This window comes from Pristiophorus japonicus, unplaced genomic scaffold (assembly GCF_044704955.1).
Source record: "Pristiophorus japonicus isolate sPriJap1 unplaced genomic scaffold, sPriJap1.hap1 HAP1_SCAFFOLD_247, whole genome shotgun sequence".
Classification (NCBI taxonomy): domain Eukaryota; kingdom Metazoa; phylum Chordata; class Chondrichthyes; family Pristiophoridae; genus Pristiophorus; species Pristiophorus japonicus.
In genome coordinates, this window is record NW_027252199.1 from 207,501 (window position 1) to 222,500 (window position 15,000).

At 49.5% G+C, this 15,000-nt stretch overlaps 13 non-coding genes and 2 pseudogenes across 13 annotated transcripts; all 15 read left to right on the forward strand.

The window, feature by feature from the left end:
- Positions 1–403: 403 nt before the first annotated feature.
- On the forward strand, positions 404–522 carry LOC139246284 (5S ribosomal RNA; annotated as a pseudogene).
- Positions 523–1,396: 874 nt separating this feature from the next.
- On the forward strand, positions 1,397–1,515 carry LOC139246377 (5S ribosomal RNA). The gene has a single exon (XR_011590331.1). It is a non-coding gene; the product is annotated as a 5S ribosomal RNA (ribosomal RNA).
- An 874-nt stretch (positions 1,516–2,389) lies between these two features.
- Positions 2,390–2,508, forward strand: LOC139246389 (5S ribosomal RNA). Its single transcript, XR_011590332.1, has one exon. It is a non-coding gene; the product is annotated as a 5S ribosomal RNA (ribosomal RNA).
- Positions 2,509–3,382: 874 nt separating this feature from the next.
- Positions 3,383–3,501, forward strand: LOC139246829 (5S ribosomal RNA). The gene has a single exon (XR_011590644.1). It is a non-coding gene; the product is annotated as a 5S ribosomal RNA (ribosomal RNA).
- Positions 3,502–4,375: 874 nt separating this feature from the next.
- Positions 4,376–4,494, forward strand: LOC139246307 (5S ribosomal RNA; annotated as a pseudogene).
- Positions 4,495–5,368: 874 nt separating this feature from the next.
- Positions 5,369–5,487, forward strand: LOC139246401 (5S ribosomal RNA). Its single transcript, XR_011590333.1, has one exon. It is a non-coding gene; the product is annotated as a 5S ribosomal RNA (ribosomal RNA).
- An 874-nt stretch (positions 5,488–6,361) lies between these two features.
- Positions 6,362–6,480, forward strand: LOC139246830 (5S ribosomal RNA). The gene has a single exon (XR_011590645.1). It is a non-coding gene; the product is annotated as a 5S ribosomal RNA (ribosomal RNA).
- Positions 6,481–7,354: 874 nt separating this feature from the next.
- LOC139246858 (5S ribosomal RNA) lies at positions 7,355–7,473 on the forward strand. The gene has a single exon (XR_011590673.1). It is a non-coding gene; the product is annotated as a 5S ribosomal RNA (ribosomal RNA).
- An 874-nt stretch (positions 7,474–8,347) lies between these two features.
- Positions 8,348–8,466, forward strand: LOC139246412 (5S ribosomal RNA). Its single transcript, XR_011590334.1, has one exon. It is a non-coding gene; the product is annotated as a 5S ribosomal RNA (ribosomal RNA).
- Positions 8,467–9,340: 874 nt separating this feature from the next.
- LOC139246424 (5S ribosomal RNA) lies at positions 9,341–9,459 on the forward strand. The gene has a single exon (XR_011590335.1). It is a non-coding gene; the product is annotated as a 5S ribosomal RNA (ribosomal RNA).
- Positions 9,460–10,333: 874 nt separating this feature from the next.
- Positions 10,334–10,452, forward strand: LOC139246831 (5S ribosomal RNA). The gene has a single exon (XR_011590646.1). It is a non-coding gene; the product is annotated as a 5S ribosomal RNA (ribosomal RNA).
- An 874-nt stretch (positions 10,453–11,326) lies between these two features.
- LOC139246859 (5S ribosomal RNA) lies at positions 11,327–11,445 on the forward strand. The gene has a single exon (XR_011590674.1). It is a non-coding gene; the product is annotated as a 5S ribosomal RNA (ribosomal RNA).
- An 874-nt stretch (positions 11,446–12,319) lies between these two features.
- LOC139246435 (5S ribosomal RNA) lies at positions 12,320–12,438 on the forward strand. The gene has a single exon (XR_011590336.1). It is a non-coding gene; the product is annotated as a 5S ribosomal RNA (ribosomal RNA).
- Positions 12,439–13,312: 874 nt separating this feature from the next.
- LOC139245935 (5S ribosomal RNA) lies at positions 13,313–13,431 on the forward strand. Its single transcript, XR_011590165.1, has one exon. It is a non-coding gene; the product is annotated as a 5S ribosomal RNA (ribosomal RNA).
- An 875-nt stretch (positions 13,432–14,306) lies between these two features.
- LOC139246447 (5S ribosomal RNA) lies at positions 14,307–14,425 on the forward strand. Its single transcript, XR_011590337.1, has one exon. It is a non-coding gene; the product is annotated as a 5S ribosomal RNA (ribosomal RNA).
- The last annotated feature ends 575 nt before the right edge of the window (positions 14,426–15,000 follow it).

Here is a 15,000-nt window from a genome sequence, read left to right on the forward strand (position 1 = left end):
GATTGGAAATGAAACAATCCTGGTGTTTTGGGGGCGGTGGAAGCTTTTTTGGGGGAGGAGAGATTTGGGGATGGGGAGATTTGGGGGAGAGCGATTTGAGGGGATGAGAGATTTCGAGGTTGGTGAGCGTGAGATTGGGGGGTGAGTGAGTGAGTGAGTGATTTGTGGGTGAGTGAGGGAATGGTGAAAGTCAGGCAGTTTTGAAGCTTGAGGCAAGGCAATGAAGGATAGGGCTTGTCGTTTGCTTGTGTGGGAGTCAGAGCAGCAAGAGGTGGGTGTGGCGGAAGGAAAATGGTGAAATGAATCTTGAGTGCTGATTATTTGCATGAATGCATTGAAGGAGAAAAAGAAGTGAAGAACAGCCTTATGTCCGGTTAAGTAAAGAGAAAGCCATGAAATCGATGCCTACGGCCACACTAGTCTGAAAACGCCCGCTCTCGTCTGATCTCGGAAGCTAAGCAGAGTCAGGCCTGGTTAGTACTTGGATGGGAGACTGCCTGGGAATACCAGGTGCAGTAGGCTTTTGCTGCCATCCACAGGCTGCTCATGCTTCTGCACACAGAGAGCCGTTGATCCATCAACAACCTTTTTGCTGCTCTCTCTCTCACTTTGCTTTCACCATTTCTTTCCTGCACATTCTCCTGCTGCTACACAAATGCAAGGGGGTCGACGCAAGGGACGAAAGAACGCAGAACAACAAAATAAGTTGGCAAAAAAACACACGCTGGCGCAGGCACACCAGGACGCAGCAACAGAGAGGAGAGACAAGGTGCATAGAAACCTGGGAGGGACAAACAGCAAGAGAACAAAGAATCGTGCAGGAAGAGCTGCAATTCAATGCAGGAAAAATGTAAAGCCAACTAGCATGCTGCTGGAATGCATGTGTGTTCATGTGAGGAGTGTTGCAAATCAGAATGCCGAGTAGCAGGCGCCACTTGCCACATGGGGTTCCGAAATGTGGCTACAACAGCGATCTGGCTTAATAATTGGTGGGATTGGAAATGAAACAATCCTGGTGTTTTGGGGGCGGTGGAAGCTTTTTTGGGGGAGGAGAGATTTGGGGATGGGGAGATTTGGGGGAGAGCGATTTGAGGGGATGAGAGATTTCGAGGTTGGCGAGCGTGAGATTGGGGGGTGAGTGAGTGAGTGAGTGATTTGTGGGTGAGTGAGGGAATGGTGAAAGTCAGGCAGTTTTGAAGCTTGAGGCAAGGCAATGAAGGATAGGGCTTGTCGTTTGCTTGTGTGGGAGTCAGAGCAGCAAGAGGTGGGTGTGGCGGAAGGAAAATGGTGAAATGAATCTTGAGTGCTGATTATTTGCATGAATGCATGGAAGGAGAAAAAGAAGTGAAGAACAGCCTTATGTCCGTTTAAGTAAAGAGAAAGCCATGACATCGATGCCTACGGCCACACTAGTCTGAAAACGCCCGATCCCGTCTGATCTCGGAAACCAAGCAGACTGAGGCCTGGTTAGTACTTGGATGGGAGACTGCCTGGGAATACCAGGTGCAGTAGGCTTTTGCTGCCATCCACAGGCTGCTCATGCTTCTGCACACACAGTGCCGTTGATCCATCAACAACCTGTTTGCTGCTCTCTTTCTCACTTTGCTTTCACCATTTCTTTCCTGCACATTCTCCTGCTGCTCCACATATGTAACGGGGTCGTCGCAAGGGGCGAAAGAACACAGAACAACAAAATAAGTTGGCAAAAGAATACACGCTGGCGCAGGCACACCAGGACGCAGCAACAGAGAGGAGAGACAAGGTGCATAGAAACCTGGGAGGGACAAACAGCAAGAGAACAAAGAATCGTGCAGGAAGAGCTGCAATTCAATGCAGGAAAAATGTAAAGCCAACTAGCATGCTGCTGGAATGCATGTGTGTTCATGTGAGGAGTGTTGCAAATCAGAATGCCGAGTAGCAGGCGCCACTTGCCACATGGGGTTCCGAAATGTGGCTACAACAGCGATCTGGCTTAATAATTGGTGGGATTGGAAATGAAACAATCCTGGTGTTTTGGGGGCGGTGGAAGCTTTTTTGGGGGAGGAGAGATTTGGGGATGGGGAGATTTGGGGGAGAGCGATTTGAGGGGATGAGAGATTTCGAGGTTGGCGAGCGTGAGATTGGGGGGTGAGTGAGTGAGTGAGTGATTTGTGGGTGAGTGAGGGAATGGTGAAAGTCAGGCAGTTTTGAAGCTTGAGGCAAGGCAATGAAGGATAGGGCTTGTCGTTTGCTTGTGTGGGAGTCAGAGCAGCAAGAGGTGGGTGTGGCGGAAGGAAAATGGTGAAATGAATCTTGAGTGCTGATTATTTGCATGAATGCATGGAAGGAGAAAAAGAAGTGAAGAACAGCCTTATGTCCGTTTAAGTAAAGAGAAAGCCATGACATCGATGCCTACGGCCACACTAGTCTGAAAACGCCCGATCCCGTCTGATCTCGGAAACCAAGCAGACTGAGGCCTGGTTAGTACTTGGATGGGAGACTGCCTGGGAATACCAGGTGCAGTAGGCTTTTGCTGCCATCCACAGGCTGCTCATGCTTCTGCACACACAGTGCCGTTGATCCATCAACAACCTTTTTGCTGCTCTCTTTCTCACTTTGCTTTCACCATTTCTTTCCTGCACATTCTCCTGCTGCTCCACATATGTAACGGGGTCGTCGCAAGGGGCGAAAGAACACAGAACAACAAAATAAGTTGGCAAAAGAATACACGCTGGCGCAGGCACACCAGGACGCAGCAACAGAGAGGAGAGACAAGGTGCATAGAAACCTGGGAGGGACAAACAGCAAGAGAACAAAGAATCGTGCAGGAAGAGCTGCAATTCAATGCAGGAAAAATGTAAAGCCAACTAGCATGCTGCTGGAATGCATGTGTGTTCATGTGAGGAGTGTTGCAAATCAGAATGCCGAGTAGCAGGCGCCACTTGCCACATGGGGTTCCGAAATGTGGCTACAACAGCGATCTGGCTTAATAATTGGTGGGATTGGAAATGAAACAATCCTGGTGTTTTGGGGGCGGTGGAAGCTTTTTTGGGGGAGGAGAGATTTGGGGATGGGGAGATTTGGGGGAGAGCGATTTGAGGGGATGAGAGATTTCGAGGTTGGCGAGCGTGAGATTGGGGGGTGAGTGAGTGAGTGAGTGATTTGTGGGTGAGTGAGGGAATGGTGAAAGTCAGGCAGTTTTGAAGCTTGAGGCAAGGCAATGAGGGATAGGGCTTGTCGTTTGCTTGTGTGGGAGTCAGAGCAGCAAGAGGTGGGTGTGGCGGAAGGAAAATGGTGAAATGAATCTTGAGTGCTGATTATTTGCATGAATGCATGGAAGGAGAAAAAGAAGTGAAGAACAGCCTTATGTCCGTTTAAGTAAAGAGAAAGCCATGACATCGATGCCTGCGGCCACACTAGTCTGAAAACGCCCGATCCCGTCTGATCTCGGAAACCAAGCAGACTGAGGCCTGGTTAGTACTTGGATGGGAGACTGCCTGGGAATACCAGGTGCAGTAGGCTTTTGCTGCCATCCACAGGCTGCTCATGCTTCTGCACACACAGTGCCGTTGATCCATCAACAACCTGTTTGCTGCTCTCTTTCTCACTTTGCTTTCACCATTTCTTTCCTGCACATTCTCCTGCTGCTCCACATATGTAACGGGGTCGTCGCAAGGGGCGAAAGAACACAGAACAACAAAATAAGTTGGCAAAAGAATACACGCTGGCGCAGGCACACCAGGACGCAGCAACAGAGAGGAGAGACAAGGTGCATAGAAACCTGGGAGGGACAAACAGCAAGAGAACAAAGAATCGTGCAGGAAGAGCTGCAATTCAATGCAGGAAAAATGTAAAGCCAACTAGCATGCTGCTGGAATGCATGTGTGTTCATGTGAGGAGTGTTGCAAATCAGAATGCCGAGTAGCAGGCGCCACTTGCCACATGGGGTTCCGAAATGTGGCTACAACAGCGATCTGGCTTAATAATTGGTGGGATTGGAAATGAAACAATCCTGGTGTTTTGGGGGCGGTGGAAGCTTTTTTGGGGGAGGAGAGATTTGGGGATGGGGAGATTTGGGGGAGAGCGATTTGAGGGGATGAGAGATTTCGAGGTTGGCGAGCGTGAGATTGGGGGGTGAGTGAGTGAGTGAGTGATTTGTGGGTGAGTGAGGGAATGGTGAAAGTCAGGCAGTTTTGAAGCTTGAGGCAAGGCAATGAAGGATAGGGCTTGTCGTTTGCTTGTGTGGGAGTCAGAGCAGCAAGAGGTGGGTGTGGCGGAAGGAAAATGGTGAAATGAATCTTGAGTGCTGATTATTTGCATGAATGCATGGAAGGAGAAAAAGAAGTGAAGAACAGCCTTATGTCCGGTTAAGTAAAGAGAAAGCCATGACATCGATGCCTGCGGCCACACTAGTCTGAAAACGCCCGATCTCGTCTGATCTCGGAAACTAAGCAGAGTCAGGCCTGGTTAGTACTTGGATGGGAGACTGCCTGGGAATACCAGGTGCAGTAGGCTTTTGCTGCCATCCACAGGCTGCTCATGCTTCTGCACACAGAGAGCCGTTGATCCATCAACAACCTTTTTGCTGCTCTCTCTCTCACTTTGCTTTCACCATTTCTTTCCTGCACATTCTCCTGCTGCTCCACATATGTAACGGGGTCGTCGCAAGGGGCGAAAGAACACAGAACAACAAAATAAGTTGGCAAAAGAATACACGCTGGCGCAGGCACACCAGGACGCAGCAACAGAGAGGAGAGACAAGGTGCATAGAAACCTGGGAGGGACAAACAGCAAGAGAACAAAGAATCGTGCAGGAAGAGCTGCAATTCAATGCAGGAAAAATGTAAAGCCAACTAGCATGCTGCTGGAATGCATGTGTGTTCATGTGAGGAGTGTTGCAAATCAGAATGCCGAGTAGCAGGCGCCACTTGCCACATGGGGTTCCGAAATGTGGCTACAACAGCGATCTGGCTTAATAATTGGTGGGATTGGAAATGAAACAATCCTGGTGTTTTGGGGGCGGTGGAAGCTTTTTTGGGGGAGGAGAGATTTGGGGATGGGGAGATTTGGGGGAGAGCGATTTGAGGGGATGAGAGATTTCGAGGTTGGCGAGCGTGAGATTGGGGGGTGAGTGAGTGAGTGAGTGATTTGTGGGTGAGTGAGGGAATGGTGAAAGTCAGGCAGTTTTGAAGCTTGAGGCAAGGCAATGAAGGATAGGGCTTGTCGTTTGCTTGTGTGGGAGTCAGAGCAGCAAGAGGTGGGTGTGGCGGAAGGAAAATGGTGAAATGAATCTTGAGTGCTGATTATTTGCATGAATGCATGGAAGGAGAAAAAGAAGTGAAGAACAGCCTTATGTCCGGTTAAGTAAAGAGAAAGCCATGACATCGATGCCTACGGCCACACTAGTCTGAAAACGCCCGATCCCGTCTGATCTCGGAAACCAAGCAGACTGAGGCCTGGTTAGTACTTGGATGGGAGACTGCCTGGGAATACCAGGTGCAGTAGGCTTTTGCTGCCATCCACAGGCTGCTCATGCTTCTGCACACACAGTGCCGTTGATCCATCAACAACCTTTTTGCTGCTCTCTTTCTCACTTTGCTTTCACCATTTCTTTCCTGCACATTCTCCTGCTGCTCCACATATGTAACGGGGTCGTCGCAAGGGGCGAAAGAACACAGAACAACAAAATAAGTTGGCAAAAGAATACACGCTGGCGCAGGCACACCAGGACGCAGCAACAGAGAGGAGAGACAAGGTGCATAGAAACCTGGGAGGGACAAACAGCAAGAGAACAAAGAATCGTGCAGGAAGAGCTGCAATTCAATGCAGGAAAAATGTAAAGCCAACTAGCATGCTGCTGGAATGCATGTGTGTTCATGTGAGGAGTGTTGCAAATCAGAATGCCGAGTAGCAGGCGCCACTTGCCACATGGGGTTCCGAAATGTGGCTACAACAGCGATCTGGCTTAATAATTGGTGGGATTGGAAATGAAACAATCCTGGTGTTTTGGGGGCGGTGGAAGCTTTTTTGGGGGAGGAGAGATTTGGGGATGGGGAGATTTGGGGGAGAGCGATTTGAGGGGATGAGAGATTTCGAGGTTGGCGAGCGTGAGATTGGGGGGTGAGTGAGTGAGTGAGTGATTTGTGGGTGAGTGAGGGAATGGTGAAAGTCAGGCAGTTTTGAAGCTTGAGGCAAGGCAATGAAGGATAGGGCTTGTCGTTTGCTTGTGTGGGAGTCAGAGCAGCAAGAGGTGGGTGTGGCGGAAGGAAAATGGTGAAATGAATCTTGAGTGCTGATTATTTGCATGAATGCATGGAAGGAGAAAAAGAAGTGAAGAACAGCCTTATGTCCGTTTAAGTAAAGAGAAAGCCATGACATCGATGCCTGCGGCCACACTAGTCTGAAAACGCCCGATCCCGTCTGATCTCGGAAACCAAGCAGACTGAGGCCTGGTTAGTACTTGGATGGGAGACTGCCTGGGAATACCAGGTGCAGTAGGCTTTTGCTGCCATCCACAGGCTGCTCATGCTTCTGCACACACAGTGCCGTTGATCCATCAACAACCTGTTTGCTGCTCTCTTTCTCACTTTGCTTTCACCATTTCTTTCCTGCACATTCTCCTGCTGCTCCACATATGTAACGGGGTCGTCGCAAGGGGCGAAAGAACACAGAACAACAAAATAAGTTGGCAAAAGAATACACGCTGGCGCAGGCACACCAGGACGCAGCAACAGAGAGGAGAGACAAGGTGCACAGAAACCTGGGAGGGACAAACAGCAAGAGAACAAAGAATCGTGCAGGAAGAGCTGCAATTCAATGCAGGAAAAATGTAAAGCCAACTAGCATGCTGCTGGAATGCATGTGTGTTCATGTGAGGAGTGTTGCAAATCAGAATGCCGAGTAGCAGGCGCCACTTGCCACATGGGGTTCCGAAATGTGGCTACAACAGCGATCTGGCTTAATAATTGGTGGGATTGGAAATGAAACAATCCTGGTGTTTTGGGGGCGGTGGAAGCTTTTTTGGGGGAGGAGAGATTTGGGGATGGGGAGATTTGGGGGAGAGCGATTTGAGGGGATGAGAGATTTCGAGGTTGGCGAGCGTGAGATTGGGGGGTGAGTGAGTGAGTGAGTGATTTGTGGGTGAGTGAGGGAATGGTGAAAGTCAGGCAGTTTTGAAGCTTGAGGCAAGGCAATGAAGGATAGGGCTTGTCGTTTGCTTGTGTGGGAGTCAGAGCAGCAAGAGGTGGGTGTGGCGGAAGGAAAATGGTGAAATGAATCTTGAGTGCTGATTATTTGCATGAATGCATGGAAGGAGAAAAAGAAGTGAAGAACAGCCTTATGTCCGGTTAAGTAAAGAGAAAGCCATGACATCGATGCCTACGGCCACACTAGTCTGAAAACGCCCGATCTCGTCTGATCTTGGAAGCTAAGCAGAGTTAGGCCTGGTTAGTACTTGGATGGGAGACTGCCTGGGAATACCAGGTGCAGTAGGCTTTTGCTGCCATCCACAGGCTGCTCATGCTTCTGCACACAGAGAGCCGTTGATCCATCAACAACCTTTTTGCTGCTCTCTCTCTCACTTTGCTTTCACCATTTCTTTCCTGCACATTCTCCTGCTGCTCCACATATGTAACGGGGTCGTCGCAAGGGGCGAAAGAACACAGAACAACAAAATAAGTTGGCAAAAGAATACACGCTGGCGCAGGCACACCAGGACGCAGCAACAGAGAGGAGAGACAAGGTGCATAGAAACCTGGGAGGGACAAACAGCAAGAGAACAAAGAATCGTGCAGGAAGAGCTGCAATTCAATGCAGGAAAAATGTAAAGCCAACTAGCATGCTGCTGGAATGCATGTGTGTTCATGTGAGGAGTGTTGCAAATCAGAATGCCGAGTAGCAGGCGCCACTTGCCACATGGGGTTCCGAAATGTGGCTACAACAGCGATCTGGCTTAATAATTGGTGGGATTGGAAATGAAACAATCCTGGTGTTTTGGGGGCGGTGGAAGCTTTTTTGGGGGAGGAGAGATTTGGGGATGGGGAGATTTGGGGGAGAGCGATTTGAGGGGATGAGAGATTTCGAGGTTGGCGAGCGTGAGATTGGGGGGTGAGTGAGTGAGTGAGTGATTTGTGGGTGAGTGAGGGAATGGTGAAAGTCAGGCAGTTTTGAAGCTTGAGGCAAGGCAATGAAGGATAGGGCTTGTCGTTTGCTTGTGTGGGAGTCAGAGCAGCAAGAGGTGGGTGTGGCGGAAGGAAAATGGTGAAATGAATCTTGAGTGCTGATTATTTGCATGAATGCATGGAAGGAGAAAAAGAAGTGAAGAACAGCCTTATGTCCGGTTAAGTAAAGAGAAAGCCATGACATCGATGCCTACGGCCACACTAGTCTGAAAACGCCCGATCCCGTCTGATCTCGGAAACCAAGCAGACTGAGGCCTGGTTAGTACTTGGATGGGAGACTGCCTGGGAATACCAGGTGCAGTAGGCTTTTGCTGCCATCCACAGGCTGCTCATGCTTCTGCACACAGAGAGCCGTTGATCCATCAACAACCTTTTTGCTGCTCTCTCTCTCACTTTGCTTTCACCATTTCTTTCCTGCACATTCTCCTGCTGCTCCACATATGTAACGGGGTCGTCGCAAGGGGCGAAAGAACACAGAACAACAAAATAAGTTGGCAAAAGAATACACGCTGGCGCAGGCACACCAGGACGCAGCAACAGAGAGGAGAGACAAGGTGCATAGAAACCTGGGAGGGACAAACAGCAAGAGAACAAAGAATCGTGCAGGAAGAGCTGCAATTCAATGCAGGAAAAATGTAAAGCCAACTAGCATGCTGCTGGAATGCATGTGTGTTCATGTGAGGAGTGTTGCAAATCAGAATGCCGAGTAGCAGGCGCCACTTGCCACATGGGGTTCCGAAATGTGGCTACAACAGCGATCTGGCTTAATAATTGGTGGGATTGGAAATGAAACAATCCTGGTGTTTTGGGGGCGGTGGAAGCTTTTTTGGGGGAGGAGAGATTTGGGGATGGGGAGATTTGGGGGAGAGCGATTTGAGGGGATGAGAGATTTCGAGGTTGGCGAGCGTGAGATTGGGGGGTGAGTGAGTGAGTGAGTGATTTGTGGGTGAGTGAGGGAATGGTGAAAGTCAGGCAGTTTTGAAGCTTGAGGCAAGGCAATGAAGGATAGGGCTTGTCGTTTGCTTGTGTGGGAGTCAGAGCAGCAAGAGGTGGGTGTGGCGGAAGGAAAATGGTGAAATGAATCTTGAGTGCTGATTATTTGCATGAATGCATGGAAGGAGAAAAAGAAGTGAAGAACAGCCTTATGTCCGGTTAAGTAAAGAGAAAGCCATGACATCGATGCCTACGGCCACACTAGTCTGAAAACGCCCGATCCCGTCTGATCTCGGAAACCAAGCAGACTGAGGCCTGGTTAGTACTTGGATGGGAGACTGCCTGGGAATACCAGGTGCAGTAGGCTTTTGCTGCCATCCACAGGCTGCTCATGCTTCTGCACACACAGTGCCGTTGATCCATCAACAACCTTTTTGCTGCTCTCTTTCTCACTTTGCTTTCACCATTTCTTTCCTGCACATTCTCCTGCTGCTCCACATATGTAACGGGGTCGTCGCAAGGGGCGAAAGAACACAGAACAACAAAATAAGTTGGCAAAAGAATACACGCTGGCGCAGGCACACCAGGACGCAGCAACAGAGAGGAGAGACAAGGTGCATAGAAACCTGGGAGGGACAAACAGCAAGAGAACAAAGAATCGTGCAGGAAGAGCTGCAATTCAATGCAGGAAAAATGTAAAGCCAACTAGCATGCTGCTGGAATGCATGTGTGTTCATGTGAGGAGTGTTGCAAATCAGAATGCCGAGTAGCAGGCGCCACTTGCCACATGGGGTTCCGAAATGTGGCTACAACAGCGATCTGGCTTAATAATTGGTGGGATTGGAAATGAAACAATCCTGGTGTTTTGGGGGCGGTGGAAGCTTTTTTGGGGGAGGAGAGATTTGGGGATGGGGAGATTTGGGGGAGAGCGATTTGAGGGGATGAGAGATTTCGAGGTTGGCGAGCGTGAGATTGGGGGGTGAGTGAGTGAGTGAGTGATTTGTGGGTGAGTGAGGGAATGGTGAAAGTCAGGCAGTTTTGAAGCTTGAGGCAAGGCAATGAAGGATAGGGCTTGTCGTTTGCTTGTGTGGGAGTCAGAGCAGCAAGAGGTGGGTGTGGCGGAAGGAAAATGGTGAAATGAATCTTGAGTGCTGATTATTTGCATGAATGCATGGAAGGAGAAAAAGAAGTGAAGAACAGCCTTATGTCCGTTTAAGTAAAGAGAAAGCCATGACATCGATGCCTGCGGCCACACTAGTCTGAAAACGCCCGATCCCGTCTGATCTCGGAAACCAAGCAGACTGAGGCCTGGTTAGTACTTGGATGGGAGACTGCCTGGGAATACCAGGTGCAGTAGGCTTTTGCTGCCATCCACAGGCTGCTCATGCTTCTGCACACACAGTGCCGTTGATCCATCAACAACCTGTTTGCTGCTCTCTTTCTCACTTTGCTTTCACCATTTCTTTCCTGCACATTCTCCTGCTGCTCCACATATGTAACGGGGTCGTCGCAAGGGGCGAAAGAACACAGAACAACAAAATAAGTTGGCAAAAGAATACACGCTGGCGCAGGCACACCAGGACGCAGCAACAGAGAGGAGAGACAAGGTGCACAGAAACCTGGGAGGGACAAACAGCAAGAGAACAAAGAATCGTGCAGGAAGAGCTGCAATTCAATGCAGGAAAAATGTAAAGCCAACTAGCATGCTGCTGGAATGCATGTGTGTTCATGTGAGGAGTGTTGCAAATCAGAATGCCGAGTAGCAGGCGCCACTTGCCACATGGGGTTCCGAAATGTGGCTACAACAGCGATCTGGCTTAATAATTGGTGGGATTGGAAATGAAACAATCCTGGTGTTTTGGGGGCGGTGGAAGCTTTTTTGGGGGAGGAGAGATTTGGGGATGGGGAGATTTGGGGGAGAGCGATTTGAGGGGATGAGAGATTTCGAGGTTGGCGAGCGTGAGATTGGGGGGTGAGTGAGTGAGTGAGTGATTTGTGGGTGAGTGAGGGAATGGTGAAAGTCAGGCAGTTTTGAAGCTTGAGGCAAGGCAATGAAGGATAGGGCTTGTCGTTTGCTTGTGTGGGAGTCAGAGCAGCAAGAGGTGGGTGTGGCGGAAGGAAAATGGTGAAATGAATCTTGAGTGCTGATTATTTGCATGAATGCATGGAAGGAGAAAAAGAAGTGAAGAACAGCCTTATGTCCGGTTAAGTAAAGAGAAAGCCATGACATCGATGCCTACGGCCACACTAGTCTGAAAACGCCCGATCTCGTCTGATCTTGGAAGCTAAGCAGAGTTAGGCCTGGTTAGTACTTGGATGGGAGACTGCCTGGGAATACCAGGTGCAGTAGGCTTTTGCTGCCATCCACAGGCTGCTCATGCTTCTGCACACAGAGAGCCGTTGATCCATCAACAACCTTTTTGCTGCTCTCTCTCTCACTTTGCTTTCACCATTTCTTTCCTGCACATTCTCCTGCTGCTCCACATATGTAACGGGGTCGTCGCAAGGGGCGAAAGAACACAGAACAACAAAATAAGTTGGCAAAAGAATACACGCTGGCGCAGGCACACCAGGACGCAGCAACAGAGAGGAGAGACAAGGTGCATAGAAACCTGGGAGGGACAAACAGCAAGAGAACAAAGAATCGTGCAGGAAGAGCTGCAATTCAATGCAGGAAAAATGTAAAGCCAACTAGCATGCTGCTGGAATGCATGTGTGTTCATGTGAGGAGTGTTGCAAATCAGAATGCCGAGTAGCAGGCGCCACTTGCCACATGGGGTTCCGAAATGTGGCTACAACAGCGATCTGGCTTAATAATTGGTGGGATTGGAAATGAAACAATCCTGGTGTTTTGGGGGCGGTGGAAGCTTTTTTGGGGGAGGAGAGATTTGGGGATGGGGAGATTTGGGGGAGAGCGATTTGAGGGGATGAGAGATTTCGAGGTTGGCGAGCGTGAGATTGGGGGGTGAGTGAGTGAGTGAGTGATTTGTGGGTGAGTGAGGGAATGGTGAAAGTCAGGCAGTTTTGAAGCTTGAGGCAAGGCAATGAAGGATAGGGCTTGTCGTTTGCTTGTGTGGGAGTCAGAGCAGCAAGAGGTGGGTGTGGCGGAAGGAAAATGGTGAAATGAATCTTGAGTGCTGATTATTTGCATGAATGCATGGAAGGAGAAAAAGAAGTGAAGAACAGCCTTATGTCCGGTTAAGTAAAGAGAAAGCCATGACATCGATGCCTACGGCCACACTAGTCTGAAAACGCCCGATCCCGTCTGATCTCGGAAACCAAGCAGACTGAGGCCTGGTTAGTACTTGGATGGGAGACTGCCTGGGAATACCAGGTGCAGTAGGCTTTTGCTGCCATCCACAGGCTGCTCATGCTTCTGCACACACAGTGCCGTTGATCCATCAACAACCTTTTTGCTGCTCTCTTTCTCACTTTGCTTTCACCATTTCTTTCCTGCACATTCTCCTGCTGCTCCACATATGTAACGGGGTCGTCGCAAGGGGCGAAAGAACACAGAACAACAAAATAAGTTGGCAAAAGAATACATGCTGGCGCAGGCACACCAGGACGCAGCAACAGAGAGGAGAGACAAGGTGCATAGAAACCTGGGAGGGACAAACAGCAAGAGAACAAAGAATCGTGCAGGAAGAGCTGCAATTCAATGCAGGAAAAATGTAAAGCCAACTAGCATGCTGCTGGAATGCATGTGTGTTCATGTGAGGAGTGTTGCAAATCAGAATGCCGAGTAGCAGGCGCCACTTGCCACATGGGGTTCCGAAATGTGGCTACAACAGCGATCTGGCTTAATAATTGGTGGGATTGGAAATGAAACAATCCTGGTGTTTTGGGGGCGGTGGAAGCTTTTTTGGGGGAGGAGAGATTTGGGGATGGGGAGATTTGGGGGAGAGCGATTTGAGGGGATGAGAGATTTCGAGGTTGGCGAGCGTGAGATTGGGGGGTGAGTGAGTGAGTGAGTGATTTGTGGGTGAGTGAGGGAATGGTGAAAGTCAGGCAGTTTTGAAGCTTGAGGCAAGGCAATGAAGGATAGGGCTTGTCGTTTGCTTGTGTGGGAGTCAGAGCAGCAAGAGGTGGGTGTGGCGGAAGGAAAATGGTGAAATGAATCTTGAGTGCTGATTATTTGCATGAATGCATGGAAGGAGAAAAAGAAGTGAAGAACAGCCTTATGTCCGTTTAAGTAAAGAGAAAGCCATGACATCGATGCCTACGGCCACACTAGTCTGAAAACGCCCGATCCCGTCTGATCTCGGAAGCTAAGCAGACTGAGGCCTGGTTAGTACTTGGATGGGAGACTGCCTGGGAATACCAGGTGCAGTAGGCTTTTGCTGCCATCCACAGGCTGCTCATGCTTCTGCACACAGAGAGCCGTTGATCCATCAACAACCTTTTTGCTGCTCTCTCTCTCACTTTGCTTTCACCATTTCTTTCCTGCACATTCTCCTGCTGCTACACAAATGCAAGGGGGTCGACGCAAGGGACGAAAGAACGCAGAACAACAAAATAAGTTGCTCAAAAAAACACACGCTGGCGCAGGCACACCAGGACGCAGCAACAGAGAGGAGAGACAAGGTGCATAGAAACCTGGGAGGGACAAACAGCAAGAGAACAAAGAATCGTGCAGGAAGAGCTGCAATTCAATGCAGGAAAAATGTAAAGCCAACTAGCATGCTGCTGGAATGCATGTGTGTTCATGTGAGGAGTGTTGCAAATCAGAATGCCGAGTAGCAGGCGCCACTTGCCACATGGGGTTCCGAAATGTGGCTACAACAGCGATCTGGCTTAATAATTGGTGGGATTGGAAATGAAACAATCCTGGTGTTTTGGGGGCGGTGGAAGCTTTTTTGGGGGAGGAGAGATTTGGGGATGGGGAGATTTGGGGGAGAGCGATTTGAGGGGATGAGAGATTTCGAGGTTGGCGAGCGTGAGATTGGGGGGTGAGTGAGTGAGTGAGTGATTTGTGGGTGAGTGAGGGAATGGTGAAAGTCAGGCAGTTTTGAAGCTTGAGGCAAGGCAATGAAGGATAGGGCTTGTCGTTTGCTTGTGTGGGAGTCAGAGCAGCAAGAGGTGGGTGTGGCGGAAGGAAAATGGTGAAATGAATCTTGAGTGCTGATTATTTGCATGAATGCATGGAAGGAGAAAAAGAAGTGAAGAACAGCCTTATGTCCGTTTAAGTAAAGAGAAAGCCATGACATCGATGCCTACGGCCACACTAGTCTGAAAACGCCCGATCCCGTCTGATCTCGGAAACCAAGCAGACTGAGGCCTGGTTAGTACTTGGATGGGAGACTGCCTGGGAATACCAGGTGCAGTAGGCTTTTGCTGCCATCCACAGGCTGCTCATGCTTCTGCACACACAGTGCCGTTGATCCATCAACAACCTTTTTGCTGCTCTCTTTCTCACTTTGCTTTCACCATTTCTTTCCTGCACATTCTCCTGCTGCTCCACATATGTAACGGGGTCGTCGCAAGGGGCGAAAGAACACAGAACAACAAAATAAGTTGGCAAAAGAATACACGCTGGCGCAGGCACACCAGGACGCAGCAACAGAGAGGAGAGACAAGGTGCATAGAAACCTGGGAGGGACAAACAGCAAGAGAACAAAGAATCGTGCAGGAAGAGCTGCAATTCAATGCAGGAAAAATGTAAAGCCAACTAGCATGCTGCTGGAATGCATGTGTGTTCATGTGAGGAGTGTTGCAAATCAGAATGCCGAGTAGCAGGCGCCACTTGCCACATGGGGTTCCGAAATGTGGCTACAACAGCGATCTGGCTTAATAATTGGTGGGATTGGAAATGAAACAATCCTGGTGTTTTGGGGGCGGTGGAAGCTTTTTTGGGGGAGGAGAGATTTGGGGATGGGGAGATTTGGGGGAGAGCGATTTGAGGGGA